Source organism: Podarcis muralis, chromosome 15, assembly GCF_964188315.1.
Source record: "Podarcis muralis chromosome 15, rPodMur119.hap1.1, whole genome shotgun sequence".
NCBI classification, from domain to species: domain Eukaryota; kingdom Metazoa; phylum Chordata; class Lepidosauria; order Squamata; family Lacertidae; genus Podarcis; species Podarcis muralis.
In genome coordinates this window covers 24,792,713-24,809,689 of record NC_135669.1, presented here as the reverse complement: position 1 = coordinate 24,809,689, position 16,977 = coordinate 24,792,713, and the positions used below count along the sequence as shown (strand labels likewise).

The following is a 16,977-nucleotide window of genomic DNA, read 5'->3' as shown; positions in this document are numbered from 1 at the left end:
ACAAACACTGTTTGACTGTTTTTCTGTGCACTCAGTTTTTAAATGATTGTCAAACTGCCTTGTGTTTTATGGATTTCTAAGGCACTCTGAGACATCTTTTTAGGTGCAAAGCAATGAAGGAATGTAAATCATCACTGCCATCCAGCAACTTCTGGAGATCCATAGCTTCCCCGTCCCTGAACTACAGCCCTACTCTCACTGACCCATGGCCGTGTCTGAGGCCTGATCCACACATTCCTCTGCCCCACTCTACACTGGTGACCCACAGCTGAGCAGCAGAGAAGGGAGTCAGGGAAATGGCACCAGGGAAGATGAGAAAAACTTGGGAGTTAGCCAGACATGGTGAGAGGACTTCATGGTGGCTGCTTGGACCTCCTGCGGTAAAAGAGGTTGCATGAGTTATTTTTTAATTTGACAAGTCATGTCAGGCCAAGTGCATCTAAGCACACACAGAGTGCTTGAGTGGGTGGAAGGAATGACATGCAAATTGTGGGCGTGTACACAGTGTGCTTCCCATTTGGTTGTTGTTAAACTACACCGAGAACTTGAATATTTTGTCACCACCCTGGTGACAAAACACCACCACCCTGTCCCTGCGAAACGTTCTTGGATAATTTCCTTCAGTGTAGGTCATTTGCTCTGTATATTATAATTTTATGATGTTTTGACAATTTTTTTTGTATCCTGCCCCCCCCCCCCCGAATTGGCAGATTACAACTGCTCTTATAGTAAGTAAGTAGCAGAGTGCCCTTGAACATGGGCAAAGGGTACACTGTCAACTATGTTGTTATTTTGTGCTCCTCTTTGTTTATATGCCACCTTTCAGCCAAAAAAAGTCTCCCCGTGCCCGCCGTGGCTCAAAGAATAAATGCAGGAAGGCAAATGCAAACAATACCAATGATAAAAATTTAAAACAAAGCAACAAAACTGAAACCGACCCATTCACTCATCCCCATTCAAAGAGAGGCCAATTCTTTAACAGCGGCTAATCAATAATATCTTCACAGGATATTACTGAAGCAGTACCTCATGTGCTCCTAGCTTGCACTCTTTATAAAGATTTGAGGGGTGACGTTATTACCCCTCTACTATTATCCATACCAGGTCACTCAACCATTGCTATGGTGTCCTTTCTTCTAGCAGATCAAGATAACAAGGTGACAGCAAAAACTGCAATTTTTTTTAGCAGGGGCAATTATAATAAGACCTATTGTTTGATTATTGATTTAGACCTCCAGGATATATTTTGTAGAGTTAAGTTTTTACCTCTATCTTCAGTACATTGTATTTTATTTTATTGCTATGGCTAGTGGCTGATGAAAATAAAGATTCTTCTGATTTTCATTATTCATGGGAAAGACATTATAATGGATTCTCCACCCCCTCATCCTCTAAGGATTCTGGGAAATCCCATGACATTTTTTAAAAATTGAAAAATATCAACATGAGTCCGCCTTTACATGACAGACACGCCTCCCACAAGAAATCCCACGTCAAGGGTAACCTACGAGGTGTCTTCCAGCTGCTTTAGACCACAACTGGCATCATGGCCAAATGGACTCCAGTCTTGTCCAGCATGGCCTTATATGAGTGGCCATTGATCCATCTAGCTCAGTATTGTTTACACTGACTGGCAGGGTCTCTCCAGGGTTTCAGGCAGGGAATTTTTCCCAGTCCTAACCTGGATATGGAAACTGAATGCAAAGCAGATACTCTACCACTGGTCTTTTCCCCTATGGTGCTGAGGCTGGTGGAAGCTGTAGTCCAAATTATCTGGAAGGCACCAGGTTGGGGAAGGTTTCCCTAGATTGTCCCCTAGTTTCATGCAGGCTCCTCTTCTGACTGCTTCTATTCCTCCACTGTGAAGCATCCAAGGCTAGAGTGCATTAAACTGCCACAGTAGCTTAACTCCGATGTGAACATGAATACGCGCAAGATTTAAGCAGGCTGTATTTTATTGAGGGGTTATCTTGGCAAGCGGCGTACATCACTTAGATGGCAACGTGCCGGGCCGCCAGTTTGCAAACAGGAAAGAGCAGCCGAGCTCATGTGCAGCTCTGGAACCAAGGAAGCAGATATCAAAACACTGCACTGCTGCATTGCAGGCAGAGAAAGGCACCTGGGAGCAGTGGCTGGAGCATTCAGATGTTGGGGTGCAAGCCACTTTGATTCAGGAGAGAAGGGACAGGCATTGCACAAGCACACGTAACCATCAACGAACAACCCATCTAATCCACCACAGCCTTCTTTGGTCCTTATTTGCCAGGTAACTTTCTGGTTACCTGTTGTAGGAAACTGGTCTCTGCTGTCTCAGGTCAATGGTCTATCTAGATCAGACTGACTGGCTGCAGCTGTTTGGGGTTCCAGGTGGGACCCTTTCCTAGCCCTACTTGGAGATGCTCAGGATCAAACCTGAGACCTTCTGCATGCAAAACAACTGTCCAACCAGTCAGGAATATATAGGAAACTGCTTTGTATTGAGTCATTGGCTTATCTACCTCAGTGCTGTCCACTGGCAAAGGCACTCCCAGATGTCAGGGCCAAATGTTACGCAATTCACACTTCCCAAAGGAAGAGCAATAGGAAGCTGTGAGGCCCCAAGCCTGAATTTGCTCCTGATCTGGATTGTGCCCCCCGCTCAGTTTCCTGATGAAAGCTCCTCCCGCTCTAGCTGCTGTTTGCACTTGAAGGTGCAAGTCTTGAGTTGCTGGACTGTTGTTGTTTTTCAGCCTAAAGGAGTTTATTCACGGATATGTTTTGGGATCTCAAGTGTTTGTTGTGAGTTCAAATCTCATCTCAGTTCTGAACTTTCTCAGGAGGCCTTTGACAAACTGCAGTAGTTCAGGCCTTGTTCCCCACCTGCATTTGGGGATAATAATCCTGGTCTACTTTAATGGGATTATCAACAGAGAAGTGCTTTCAGGTGTCTAAATAGTATTGTCATTGCAGCCTCTCCACTAGAGGATGCACCTGTACCAGCCTGTTCAGATTCTGTTATCTACAGGGGAGATTCATGAAAGTGCCCCTTCCAGTCATTGACATGTTGCAGCCAGCCAATAGTAGTCAAGCAGTGCGTGGAACACAGCCAGTGAGGTGTGTGACCTGGGGTGTGGCTTGGGAGGGCATAGCTTTGGGACAGTCCATGAGGACCAGGTACAGACACCTGGAGGGTTCTTTGCTCCTGGCCAGGAGGCTGTTGACCTGATCTGAGTGAACCAGCTCACAGAGATGCTTTTCTTAAAGGTAAAGGTAAATGGACCCCTGACCGTTAGGTCCAGTCCTGGCCGACTCTGGGGTTGTGGCGCTCATTTCGCTTTATTGGCCGAGGGAGCCGGCGTACAGCTTCCGGGTCATGTGGCCAGCATGACTAAGCCGCTTCTGGAGAACCAGAGCAGCGCACAGAAACACCGTTTACCTTCCCGCCGGAGCGGTACCTATTTATTTACTTGCACTTCGATGTGCTTTTGAACTGCTAGGTTGGCAGGAGCTTTTCTTAGATGGTGCTTTTTCCAACGCTGATGCTTCTTACCCTAGCCTAGGCAAATGCTAGAATCCATGCAGCTTCCCGCAGGCAAAAGAGAAAGTGAGGGGAAATTCTCTCCCTGCTGTATGCAAGGGGGAGGGAGGGAGGGAGGCCTTGCTGTTTCTGCCTGGCCTCCTTCAGTATCGATTCCCTTTAATTGGGTCCAGAATGTTTAACTGCTCCCTGGTCAATCATCGGCAACTTCAGCTTTCCAGAAAGGAGGAGGAAGATGCAGCCTCTCGATTAAAAAAAACAAACACAAACCAGCCAGATCCAAGAATCTTGAGTGTGTGTGTGTGTGTGTGTGTGTGTGTGTGTGTGTGTGTGAAAGTGATAGACTGCCACTTAGCATCTGCAATGCAAAAGGTTTGGCAGGCAGGGCAATGGCCTTTTCTAATTAATCCAAAGCCACGCTGCAATTGCAAGCTAGGGCATAGTTTACATTGTTAGGGAGCACAGACGAGTCAAGGCGGGGCACCCTCCATTGAAGGGGGGGGGGTGGCACAGCAAGGAAGTAAATGTCCAGGTGTGGAATTCAATGTAGTGCTAAGGAGTTCAATGTGTCCCCTCCCTTCCTCTTGTGGTCTGTTCTGGGGGTTCTCCCGACCCTCCAGAGAGGATTTGGGTGTGTGTGTGTCTGCACAGATATAAGGGACATTTCTTTATTAATAATGGAATACAGATTACTTAATGTAAGAGGAAGGTAGAAACCACAAAAGAGTTAGAGGGAAGTCAAAATAACATACAAGGGATGCAAACCAGTCTAGGAGAACAGAAAGAACATGACTGTAAAGAAAAAATGAGAGGAAAGTGGAAATATGAAGACAACTTCTTTCTAAGAACCTAATGTATTGAATATGTAAAGTATGGTTTGTACTCCTTAAATGAATTTATATATAATATAAATATATTATTTTTTATTTTTCTCTTCTTTTTTCTTCCCCCCCCTTCCCCCCTTCCCCCTTTTCTTTCCCTTTTTTATTTCAAGTTTTATTTGTTAGATTTTCTTTTTGTATTGTTTTGTATTGTTATTGTTGATTGTTTTTTATTTGCAAAATAAATAAAGCATTTAAAAAAGAAAAAAGAAAAAGAAGAGAGACCAAAGCCCTTTTGTTCAGTCCTTGCACTGGCTTCTACCAGTGGAATGGCATAGTTGAACACAACGGGTGGTATCCAGCCAAGTGCGGCTCAGAGTAATGAAACTAACTTAGCACATTGTCTCTGCTATCATTTGCCAGGCCTCCTCATCCTGTCAGCTCCTTAGGCTGAGCGAGCTGAAGAGTTCCAGGCCCTGTCTGTGCCATACATTTTGCACACTATGATACCGCTTTAAACTTTGGGCTTAGGAGATACCTATTCCCCTCAGAGACCTACAATTGTCATAGTAGCTTAACAACCAACCCTTCTTCCCAGGGAACTCTGGGAAGTAATAGCTCTGTGTGGGGAATAGGAGTCTCCTGATGAGACTCTCAGGGTACTTAATAAACTACAGTTCCCAGGATTAATTGGGGGAAGCCATGACTGTGGTACGATACTGCCCCATCACCAGCAATGAAGAATGATTTAAGTGCCAAACCAGTTGGCTTCTGTGTGTGGAAAGCGGGAAGACTACCCTATTGCAGTGGTGGCGAACCTATGGCACGCGTTCCAGAGGGGGCATTCACAGTCCTCTCTGTGGGCATGTGCACCATTGCGCCATCGCCCCAGCACAGAGTTTGCCAGAGTTCGTTACTAGAAAGCCAGGAATCGAGGCTCACTGTCGTGACACAGACATAGGGATAGATTTGTATTGGGGGTTTCGTGGAAGATCATTGCAAGAGTCATTTGTAGTGATTGAACGCAATGGGAAAGCGTTATGTCGTCTGTGCAATGAAAGTGTTGTGTGTCGCACATCAAGTGTCGGACGGCACTTTGACACCAACCACAGAAGTGTTGCCCAACTTGATGAAACTGAAAGAAAAGAGTTTCTTGAAGGGAAATTGAGGGAATATCATTCCCATTATCTGAGTTTTTGCAACTATTTTTCTAGAACAAATCATTTGACAGCTGCCAGTTTTCAAATTTCACTGTGCATAGCAAAACATGGTAAGCCCCTCTCTGATGGGGATATTATAACAACGGTCATGTTGTCTGGGAGTAATTCCCTTTTTCATGATTTCCCAAACAAGGATAAAATTATTCAACGCATCTCTACACTTCAGTGTACTGAACAAACAACTATAAGATGTAGGGAAAGCGGCAGCAAGGATGTTTTGTGATATGAAAACATTTGAGAGAAGACTGCAGGTTTTTGAAAGAGACCTTGAAAGTGGGCAGCTGAAATATTTTCCAAATCTAAAAATGCATCTAGCAAATTCTACAACATTTGTAAACAATCCTACAAGCCATCGGGAAATCTACAAGGAATTTCCTAGCATTGTAGCAGTTGTTTTTTCTAAACTAAAACCTCAGTATTCAGGTTAAATTGCCGTGTTGGCACTTGGCGATAAATAATCAAGGTTTGGGATGGCAGTTTGGGCACTTGTTCTCTAAAAGGTTCGCCATCGCTGCCCTATTGTATTTTACCTCAGATGGCAAAATGAGTGGAGGCTTCCCCACTTTGATGAGATGAACTGTGTTACTGTTTCAATTATGGTAATTATTTATAAGTGTAGATCTATTGGGAAAGCCCCCCTCCCATTTGTCTCTACGGCAACAGAACTATTTCTTTGGAAATGCTAAATGGTGGTACTTAACTAGCCAGCCAAAGCCATTACATTGACAAAGGAATTGGTTTGGCAAACTTCCCCATTATACATTCAACCTTCACAGCTAAAGGATTGCAGATTTGGAAGGGGACTTATGGTTTCATCCAGACTGTCCCCCCACAACAGGGATGGCTGAAGACATTTTGGCCTCTGAAGTGAAACACAAAATGCCTCACTTTGCCTTATGTTTGGGCCCAAGCTCATAATAATATGTGTGTATGTGTGTGTGTGCGCGCGTGCGTACACACACACACACACACACACACACAATTTACCCAAGTACAGTGGTACCTCGGGTTACATAAGCTTCAGGTTACAGACTCCGCTAACCCAGAAATATTACCTCGGGTTAAGAACTTTGCTTCAGGATGAGAACAGAAATCGTGCTCCGGCGGCGTGGCAGCAGCGGGAGGCCCCATTAGCTAAAGAGCTGCTTCAGGTTAAGAACAGTTTCAGGTTAAGAACAGACCTCCGGAACGAATTAAGTACGTAACCAGAAGCACCACTGTATATGCATTTTTGTACATACTGCGTGGTTAGAAAACCGCTTTGCAAAATATGGAGAAGTATGAATTTGGAGGCTGACTGTGTCATTATTCATGTAGAGTTTGGGAAAGTGTGAATTAGGTAAATTTGCCTTTAAATTAATATTGAACCCCCCCTGTACATGTAAATGAGCATATGCACACTTTATACAAATAGGCATCCTTTTTTTACTCTCTTTCATTGTGATGCCTTTTCCTTCCTTCCTTCCTTCCTTCCTTCCTTCCTTCCTTCCTTCCTTCCTTCCTTCCTTCCGTGAATGTGTAGGCTGCCCTTCAGAAAAGTCTTGCCCTGGCAAATACTTTCACTGGACAGAAGGAACATTTGCAATCTATTAAGGACTGTACGGTTCTGATGCATGTTGAAGTTCATTCCCTGCAAACTGAGGCCTGGATATTTCTTCCAGGGCAGGTGTGACTGTAGCAAACAGGGGGACACTAGGCATGTTTAGTTGATCATGAATGAGTCACTTGTGCACATTTAAGGAAGGGACGTAGTTCAGTGGTAGAACATCTGCTTTGCATGCAGAAGGTTCCAGGTTCAATCCATAGTGGCATCTCCAGGTAGGACTGGGAGAGAGACCCTTGTCTGAAACCCTGGAGAGGCCCTGCCAGTCAGTGTAGCAAATCCTGAACTAGAGGGACCCTGATGGCGTGACTAGGTATCAGGCAGCTTTCTGTTTTCCACAAGAGAGATGGGAATGGATCCAGGAATTATCACTTGAAGGAGAGATGTTTCATCTGATTTCATAGTTTGGCAGAGGCATCTTGCGGAAACTGCGGGAGATGGGGGGAAGAAGGGGGGGGGGGGAAACCGCCAAAAATAAAGGTAGCAATAAAGCCTCATGCTCATTAATTACTCCGTAAGCCATTACTGCCTCAAAATCCCATAACTTTAATGGAGGCTATTATAAAGTATAGCAGCAAAATTGCGAAACTAATTACTGTGCAGTTAGTACAGGGAAAGGAACGGGGATACTTGCCTTGAAAGGGGAGCTGAACCAAAGTATACAATAATAACTTTTCTGCCTGGCTTCATTCTTGCCTCCCAGCAGGTGGAATAGGACAGCTACTCATTCCCTTCTCATATGTGAATACCGGTAGCTACCATTCCGTTCTATGGGGAAAAGTTATGGTCTTCATTTTTCAAATTCCATTTATGGTGACTGGTGAACCCTCCTTCCTGTGTTACAGGGGAGTAGCTCAGAGTTGGTCAACCTGTACCACAGAATGAGGTGTACAAAGGGGTGGTTGTGTATGAGTCAACAAAACAGAGGACACCAAGTTGCATATGTTAACAGATATGTGCATTGATGCAAATATAGAAACAATGGGCTGTATGCAAACTTCTCAAGGACTCTTGGGTTAGTAGATGGGTGAGTTTTAGTGTACAATGCAACAGGAATCCAACACAACAGACGCACAGAAGATTGTGTGATGCATCGCACAACAAAGTTATCAGCCACCTGCTTGTGCAATCTTCTGTGCAGCAATGTTTTGCTAGTGCAAAATATTTCACCACCAGAACAAGTATACCGTTAAGTGACTTTAACTTAGGCTGGATCTACACACAGTAAAAAACCATGTTGTAAATAAGGCATAAATTAAATTGTTATAGCAAAAGGGAAAAAAACCTCTATGCAAAATCTCACAGTTTTGTGCTCTATAGCACCATCTGGTGTCACATGTTTATAACACAGTTAGAATGATATAAGTGGCTGTGTAACAGAGTCCTTAGAGTTATGTTGGATACAACCTCAGGCTGAAATTTATAGCTCTAACTAGTAAATCTTTTACTATCACCTATCTATATCTATATCTATCATCTATCTATCTATCTATCTATCTATCTATCTATCTATCTATCATCTATCATCTATCATCTATCTATCTATCTATCTATCTATCTATCTATCATCTATCTATCTATCATCTATCTATCTATCTATCTATCTATCTATCTATCTATCTATCTATCTATCATCTATCTATCTATCATCTATCTATCATCTATCTATCATCTATCATCTATCATCTATCTATCATCTATCATCTATCTATCATCTATCTATCATCTATAATCTCTATCTCTATCTACTTCTATATTAAAATATAAGAATGTCATCATGAATCATTGGAGGATTTATAGTGGACATCAGTTTGCTGCCCAGGTGCTAGCTGTTGATGAGCAATATCAAGGTTCCCTCTGCTATTCCTCCCTAGAGTTCTTTATCTTTGAACTGGACTTGGACTGGGCAACCCTTCAAATAGAGGGTTTCCTCTGTCACACAGGGCACATGACCACCCTTTCACACTGACTTTAGGCTACGGTTGGAAGCTAACATTTTCAAATGTTCCCCTGTGGTAAAAAACTCCATGCAAATAGAAAGGCAACACAGCAAACAAAGAGCTGTGAACCTTTTCTTGCAGTTGCAGTCATACTATCATATACACCTTTAGAGGAGGAGGGAGAGACTGCAAGACCACCAGGAAAGAGGCTTCCATTCACTTTCGACTTTCCATTTGGTTCTTGTCTCAGCATCAAAAATATAAGGCTCAGTTTTTCAAACACCTAATGGCAATCACTGTCTGGGTTGGAAAGATATCTTACTTGGCCATCTCACACTATATTACCCCTCAATGCATAGAACAGGTATGTATAGTGAACCTGTGGTCCTACAGATGCTGTTGGACTTCAACTCCCGCCATCAATAGTCAGCACGGCCAATGGTTGGAGATGATGGAAGTTGTGGTCCAGTGACTTCTGGAGAGCAGTGGTGTAGCATAGAGGGGGGGGGCACAGGGACAGTTGCCCCAGGTGCAAAATTGTAAGGGGCGCAAAATTTCAACACCCTGTGCTGCCTCGATACAATGGACTCTGTTGAAAACAGGGTGCTTCTGTCAATGGACTCTGTTGAAAACAGTTTCTCCATGTGAACCAGGAAGTGACCTCTCCAGACAATGGAACAACTATTCTTTTCTTATCTCTGTGGCTGTGAACTCCTGGGTGATGTGAATGCCATTAGGCAGGTGAATACGCATGCAAACTCCATCCATTTCCCTCCCACCCACCCAGCCCCTCTGCATGGCCCTGGGCATTGGCAACCCATGCTACGCCACTGCTAAAGAGCCGCAGGTTAGTCCACCATGGCCTAGTTATTCTGAATGCTTCCACCTTGTAGCAGCACACAGCATGAAGTGCAGCAGTCCTCCAATTCTGACCCCCTCGTTTTGCTGTGCAGGCAGACCTTTAAGACTTGTGGAATATATGTTGTCTATGCTGAGGAGAACTGGCTGCGGGAGGCTCAGTGGTATTGAGTGAGATAGCTCCATGCATCACAGCAAGATGTTATCTCTACCAGCTGATAAATAAATGGCAGAAAACGAGCTGGGTGGCAGGAAGGTTCAGTGTCAGCTCCTGATATCGCTGGGGATCAATGTGTCTAAGTGCGGACATATCACATTATTCAGTCTTGGTCTTGGTCAGTAGAATCTGAGACTGGGTCTACCCACGCAACATGATGAAGCAGTAGAAAAGGTTACTGCTTTAGAACAGGGACACAGGAGCCGCCTTATACCAAGTCATACCATTGGGTCCATTTAGGTCAGTATTGTCTACCCTGACTGGCAGTGGTTCCAGGCAGGAGAACATTTCCACTGAACAGAATGGCAAACAGAGGGTGCAAGAGGATCAACAGAGTCTACACCCTGCTTAGGTCTGCTTCCCCTAATTTTATCTCCCAGATGGCACTGCACTCTGTCCACTCTTCTCTGCCATCTTTCTAGTGCTTCCTTCTCCCTCCCAATCTCTTTTTGCCTCCTGGTTTACAAGCGGGAAGGCTGAAATCTCTGGAAGGGCTTATCTCCGTGCCTCACATCCATGCACCATACACTGAAGGTCCTATTATACTACTTTAACAGTTATGGGAAATCTTGGAAACTGTAGTTTGTTAAGGGTGCTGATGAGCTCACAGACCTACAATTCCCGACACCCTGCAAAACCTACAGTTCCCAGAATTTACCGTGACTGTTAGTGCTTTAAATGTACTGTGTGGATGCGATCTGGGAATCTTGCCCTCCTGGAGAAGCAGGATGTCTACGCTCTGCCCCCATCCCCACCTGCTGCCACCGCTGAAGCTTTTCTCAAACACTTTTCCATAGGAGGTTGCTGTTAACAGCTGTCGTCATTTATTTTTAATTCTGGAGACTAAAAAGAAAGAAGAAGCAAGGAAAGCCCAACCCAACCAGCCCTCTCTTGGTCTATTTTAAACATTTATTAATAACTCGGCTGAATTAAAAATGTAAGGGATGTTAGTGAGAAAACAAGCATCAAGTGGCTGTAACCTGAAATCAGCCCCTCGCTTGAGGTTTGCTAAGATGGGAGGCAGAATCATGTGGATGTGTGAGACAAGAGAGGCTGTAGCTCAGCCTTGCAAGGTTCCCAAGTTCAATACACGGCATCTCCAGGTAGGGCTGGGAGAGAACCATTGCCCAAACCCTCAGATATATGCTGCCAGTCAGTGTAGACAAGCCAGAGCTTGATGCACCAGTGGTGTAACTCAGATTAAGGCTCATTTTCTATGTTCCTACACTGGAAATGGAAGTGTGGGCCAGTTAAGTTGAAAATATTGGAGAAGGACTTCCATAAAGCACAACCCTATGCAGAGGTGCTTTAAACTGACTTGAGCTGGATGCACCAATGGTCTCACATGCTGTAAGGCACATTCCTATGCTCCTGTGTGGCAGAGGATCAGCTTTGCATGCACAAGGTCTGAGGTACAATCCTCAGCATCTGCAGGTAAGGCTGGTAGAGATATTGGATTGATGCTTTAGGTCAGTGTTCATTCAGTCAGATGGGTGGTGTGTGTGTGTGTGTAATTATTATTTTCCAGCTATTCTCTGAGATATTGTATTTCTGTTTACATTATCTTTCTGTTTATTGCCTTGAGTTAAAATGTATTATTATTATTAGGAATTTGCCGCAGATAAATAAATCCTTAAAGCTTTTCCCACCAGCTCCACTGGCAAGGCTCTGTGCTCTGAAGAAAGGGCACTAACCTTTACATAATAATAATAATAATAATAATAATAATAATAATAATAATAATAATAGAACTGCTACTGATGAAGAGCAGGGCAAGCTGGATTCCTCCAAGCACCCCAAGGGCTAGGCAAACTGTGAATGAAAGTGATTGGAGCAGGTACAGGCACTTTGCCATAGCCCTATACGCTCTCGCAGTTGCAGAAATAAAAATACTCAGGGATGCATTCCAAGAATGCTGTCAAAGCAGGTGGTGGTGGTGGGTTGAACTTCTAAAAGGAGAGGTGCCAGAAATAAGCTTTTATTTGTTCCATTATTTGACACTTCCTTTAATACAAGGGTGGTGGGGGGCACATTTTCACCCCAAAGGGCTATATTTTCTTTGGAGCGATCTTCCAAGGGCCGCAGGCTAGTGGTCCAGAGGCAAAAATAGGTGGAGCAATGGATGTAAATGTTGGACGTGCCTAGTTCTACACACACTCAACATGCCACTATGTATCCTCTATCCAGGTAAGGAAGAGGCATTGGCAGAGTTCAGAGCCAGGCACAAACACTCAAGGAGACTGTGAAGCGGGGCTGGTGAGGGGCATAGCCTGGGGTGAGCCCCAAGGGCCAGAAAGAGGCTTGGAGCATCACAACCAACTCCTTGGCCTGACGTTCCCCATCCCTGCTACAATATCCAAAAGAGCTGTGTAGGTTGCAGTTCTAAGGCTGGCGGCGGGAAATCTGAAAGAGGTTCAACCACCATACTCCACAGGGCAGAAGTGAGGGCAGAGGAATGATCTTCCATTCCAGTTCCTGTTCTCTTCAAGCCTCCTATTGCATATTCTCACAGCTCCTCAGTGTCTCTCCATCCCTGCTTTATTCAAACCTCTGCTATTGTGCCACCTTTGTAAAACATGGCTTCTCTGTTGTTCCTTTCCCCTGCCATGGCTTCATGCAAATCCAGGAATATGGTGAGAAACTACAAGTCCTCCAGTGGGGGCCACATGAGGACAGCTTTACTTTCTAATGTATATAAGAATAAAAAGTATTACTATGAATGCTTTCCTAACCATTGAAAACCATGGGAGAGAAAGGGGAAGGGGAATTTAGATACACTCAGAAACGTGTCTAACTTTCTCACCAGTTTGGGGCATGTCATGGAAGTGGGATGGCGTTGGATCCATGTTGCTTCCTGTTCTGGGCATATCTACAGCATGCCTCCATTTTCTGTGATGTAAAATCTAACCTCCCCTCAAAGAAATCAGAATGAATTCAGAATCAAGAGCCCAAATCATCTAACCTCCCTGCAAAACAAATCATACCAATTGCTCAATAAATAGCTCACCTATAACAGGTAAAAGGTAAAGGTAAAGGGACCCCTGACCATTAGGTCCAGTCGTGGCCGACTCTGGGGTTGTGGCGCTCATCTCGCTTTATTGGCTGAGGGAGCCGGCGTACAGCTTCCGGGTCATGTGGCCAGCATGACTAAGCTGCTTCTGGCAAACCAGAGCAGCGAAAGGAAACACCGTTTACCTTCCCACTGGAGCGGTACCTATTCATCTACTTGCACTTTGATGTGCTTTCGAACTGCAAGGTTGGCAGGACTATAACAGGTATCTTCAACCTATTCAGACCCTGAAGACCAGTGATCTAGAGGAGGGCTGGGTGAACCTGTTTATCTTAAGTTTCATTCTCCACAGTTCCACTCCAGTTTGTAATTTATTTATTTATTTTTAAAAAGTTCTCTTGAAAATTCACCAGCATTTCAGTGGGAATTTTTCACAATATTTTTCTATGCAATTTTGTTTAAGGTGCACATTTCTGCAATATTTTTTTCCCAACTATAAAGCATTTTAATAAGTTAGTTTCACAAACTATATGCATTTTCTTGCATGCCTTAACCTAGTATGTGCATTTTTGTACACATTACTTGGCCGGAGAACTACTTGGTTGGAGAATTGCATTACAAGATTCAGAGAAGTGCAAGTTTTGAAAGACGGCAGTCTTTTAATTCACAAAAGTGTGAATTAGGCCAGTTTGCCTTTAAATGCAAACTGATTCAAGAATCCCTACTCTGGAAACACTCTGATGCTTATTGGACACAGCTTGCTTCTGAGTAGACATGCACAGGCTTTCACTGTTAGCCTGGATCCAACCCATTTTGTTATATACTACTGTTAAAGGGAAAATGCCCCCAGCCAGATCCCCACTTGGATAAGAATTTCCCTCTTTTGATAAGCTTTCAACGTGCACTGAACAAGTTGCTCCTAATTGGAAATTGCTGCGTATTCAATCACAATTCATAGTTTTCACAGGCTGACTTTGGAAATTGCAGATATTAATACCGGCAGCCAGGTATTTGGTAGCACAGAGGAGCTGTAGTAATTAATTGTGCACTGGCATAATGAGTTATGAAGGATAAATTGCCCATTCACAACGCAACGCGTTCCAATTGGGATCTTTGTGGGCATTATAATATATTGGCAGCAAAATTCACAGCTCTGTAAATTCACAAACATTGTCAAGTTGAAAGAGCACTTGATTCTATATGACCATGAGACCCTGTGGGGTGGATATGAGAAAATCAACAAAGAGAAGTTGTCCTTGCTAAATTTCAACCTATTGTTAAAGGCACAGGAGCCTTGCCAGGAACAAAATGTGGCAACCCCAGATTAGGACCGCGTAATGTAAGTGCTCTGCACATGGTCAGGTTCTTTTTTGCTTTCAGCCCACCTTGTGCTGCCTGCATGGGACTTGTTATCTCTGAGTATGTTGATGCATTACTTGCAATACAAAGTGGAAGTGGTGTGAAAAATCACTTCTGTTCATGGCGAGCGATTCCACTGAGCTGTCCTCCATACACAAAATGCAGTGCGGTCTGATGCCACATGAATCAGCCCTAATAGCCCATTCGCACAGCCCTTTGTGCAAGTAGAAATGTGACTTGATGGATTGCATGTGTGGAGAAATGGTTGACGGTTTAACGGCTTGCCCAGGTCAGCCCATGTCAAGAGACATTTGTGAGTGGATTGACAATTTGAGACAATTTGAGTGCATGATGGGCAATCAATATAAATCAACTCTACTACAAGCTTCTATTGCAGAAGTCAACCAACATGATGCTGGGGTGTGTGTGCAATGGCACCCTTGAGGTCATTCCTGGCACCAACAAAGCCTCTGAGCTCTCCCACTCATTGTCCCTTAACCATGAGGTGGTGAGTGTGGTTGCCCCTTTCTCCTTGGAATAAACATAGAGATGAAGTAGGAAGTTGGAAGAGTGTCTCTCTTTCCCACTTCCTCTTTCATCTCTATGTGCTTTGTGAGGCTCAGATTGATTTCACTGGCTTGAACCTTTACCCAGATCTCTTTGGGTAAAAAGTATATGTGCACACTCTTTCTGTCTCTCTGGCAGATTTATACATGCCTACTCTCAACTTCTGTGATGCTCAGCTAAAACACTGGCTATTTAACCCATGTATCCATTTGCTTATGAGAGTTAGGCTTTGCTCCTGGGCCTTTCTCCTTCAAACAAGGGGATGATGCACTTGAGGAGGAGATTGTAATGAGGTTTGAAAGACCCTGGAGGAAGGAGACACTTGCTCAACACCAGCTGGAGCAGAACATCCGTTCCCCCCGCCCTGTTCACAAGCACTATCTGCCCACCCTGCTTAATTACTGGGGGGAGAATAGGAGAGTGTCAGATGTGTGATCTGCTTTATAAGTTGCTAATGGGGCTCAGGGAGGACGATTGATTATTTCATGCTGTGGTAGGAAGGGGGGTGGGGCGGGAAGGCAGGCAGGAAGGAAACAGCTCAACAATAATTTATCGTCTTTCTCTGCAATCAATCTCAGCACGATCATCTTCTAGACTATTACTGCAGACCCCTTTCTCACATGCTCAATGTGGGCAGCTATTGTTCTGCATGCCCCATGGAATGAGACATGTAAGCAAGGTGGAGTGATGTTGGAAGAGTCTGCAGTTTTCTGAATGGCAAAGACCGTGGCTCCGTCTAGTTTGGTACCGTCCACACTCGAGCGGATCTGCAGGGTTTAAGCAAGTGGATGTTCCCAGCTGTACATGAAGATGCCACTGGGGACTGAACCTGAGATCTGCATGCAAAGCAGATTCTCTGCCCCTGGGTTATGGTCCTTGAATTAGGTGAGTCTGCATTCAAATTCAACCGGATAGAATTTCTCCCCCATCACTAGTAAGGGTTATCTGGGTTATCCTGCCTGTGACTTCATCTTTCCCTCCAGCACACACTGCTCTAGGAGCCATAAAAAGGTAAAGGTAAAGGTACCCCTGCCCATACGGGCCAGTCTTGACAGACTCTGGGGTTGTGCGCCCATCTCACTCAAGAGGCCGGGGGCCAGCGCTGTCCGCAGACACTTCCAGGTCACGTGGCCAGCGTGACAAAGCTGCATCTGGCGAGCCAGCACAGCACACGGAACGCCGTTTACCTTCCCGCTGGTAAGCGGTCCCTATTTATCTACTTGCACCCGAGGGTGCTTTCGAAATGCTAGGTTGGCAGGCGCTGGGACCAAGCAGCGGGAGCGCACCCCGCTGCGGGGATTCGAACCGCCGACCTTTCGATCGGCAAGCCCTAGGCGCTGAGGCTTTTACCCACAGCGCCACCCGCGTCCCCTAGGAGCCATAAGAGGAACAAAAGTCCCAAACAGGCAGTAGATTCAACAAATTAACATCAGCTCTGCAGGGGAGACATAAAGAGGAAACAAGGCAATTGCATGAAGATTCAAATTAAGCACACACACACAAAAAAACAAACAAAGGACACACATCTAGGATGGTGCATTCACAATTCCTAGGACAAATAATAAAAATAATAATAATTGATATGATCAATGGGGAGGTAGCAACATGTCCTTTAGAATAATAGAAATGTAGAGTTGGAAGGGACCACGAGGATCATCTAGTCCAACCCCAGCAATTCAGGGATCCTTTTGCCCAACGTGGGACTTGAACCCACAACCCCGAGATTAAGAGTCTCATGCATGCTCCACTGACTGAGCTATCGGTCATAAAAAGATTTGCCTTGTTTTATAAATATGCAGATGTTGTCCTCAAAGTTTTCTGATCTCCTCACTTGTTTGTTATTGAACTATGTGTTTTCTGTGAAA

General features: G+C 44.5%; 1 protein-coding gene across 3 annotated transcripts in view; it reads right to left on the bottom strand.

Moving 5' to 3' along the window:
• Positions 1–16,977, bottom strand: part of B3GAT1 (beta-1,3-glucuronyltransferase 1) — a 61,786-nt gene that overhangs the window by 21,320 nt on the left and 23,489 nt on the right. The window lies entirely within an intron of this gene.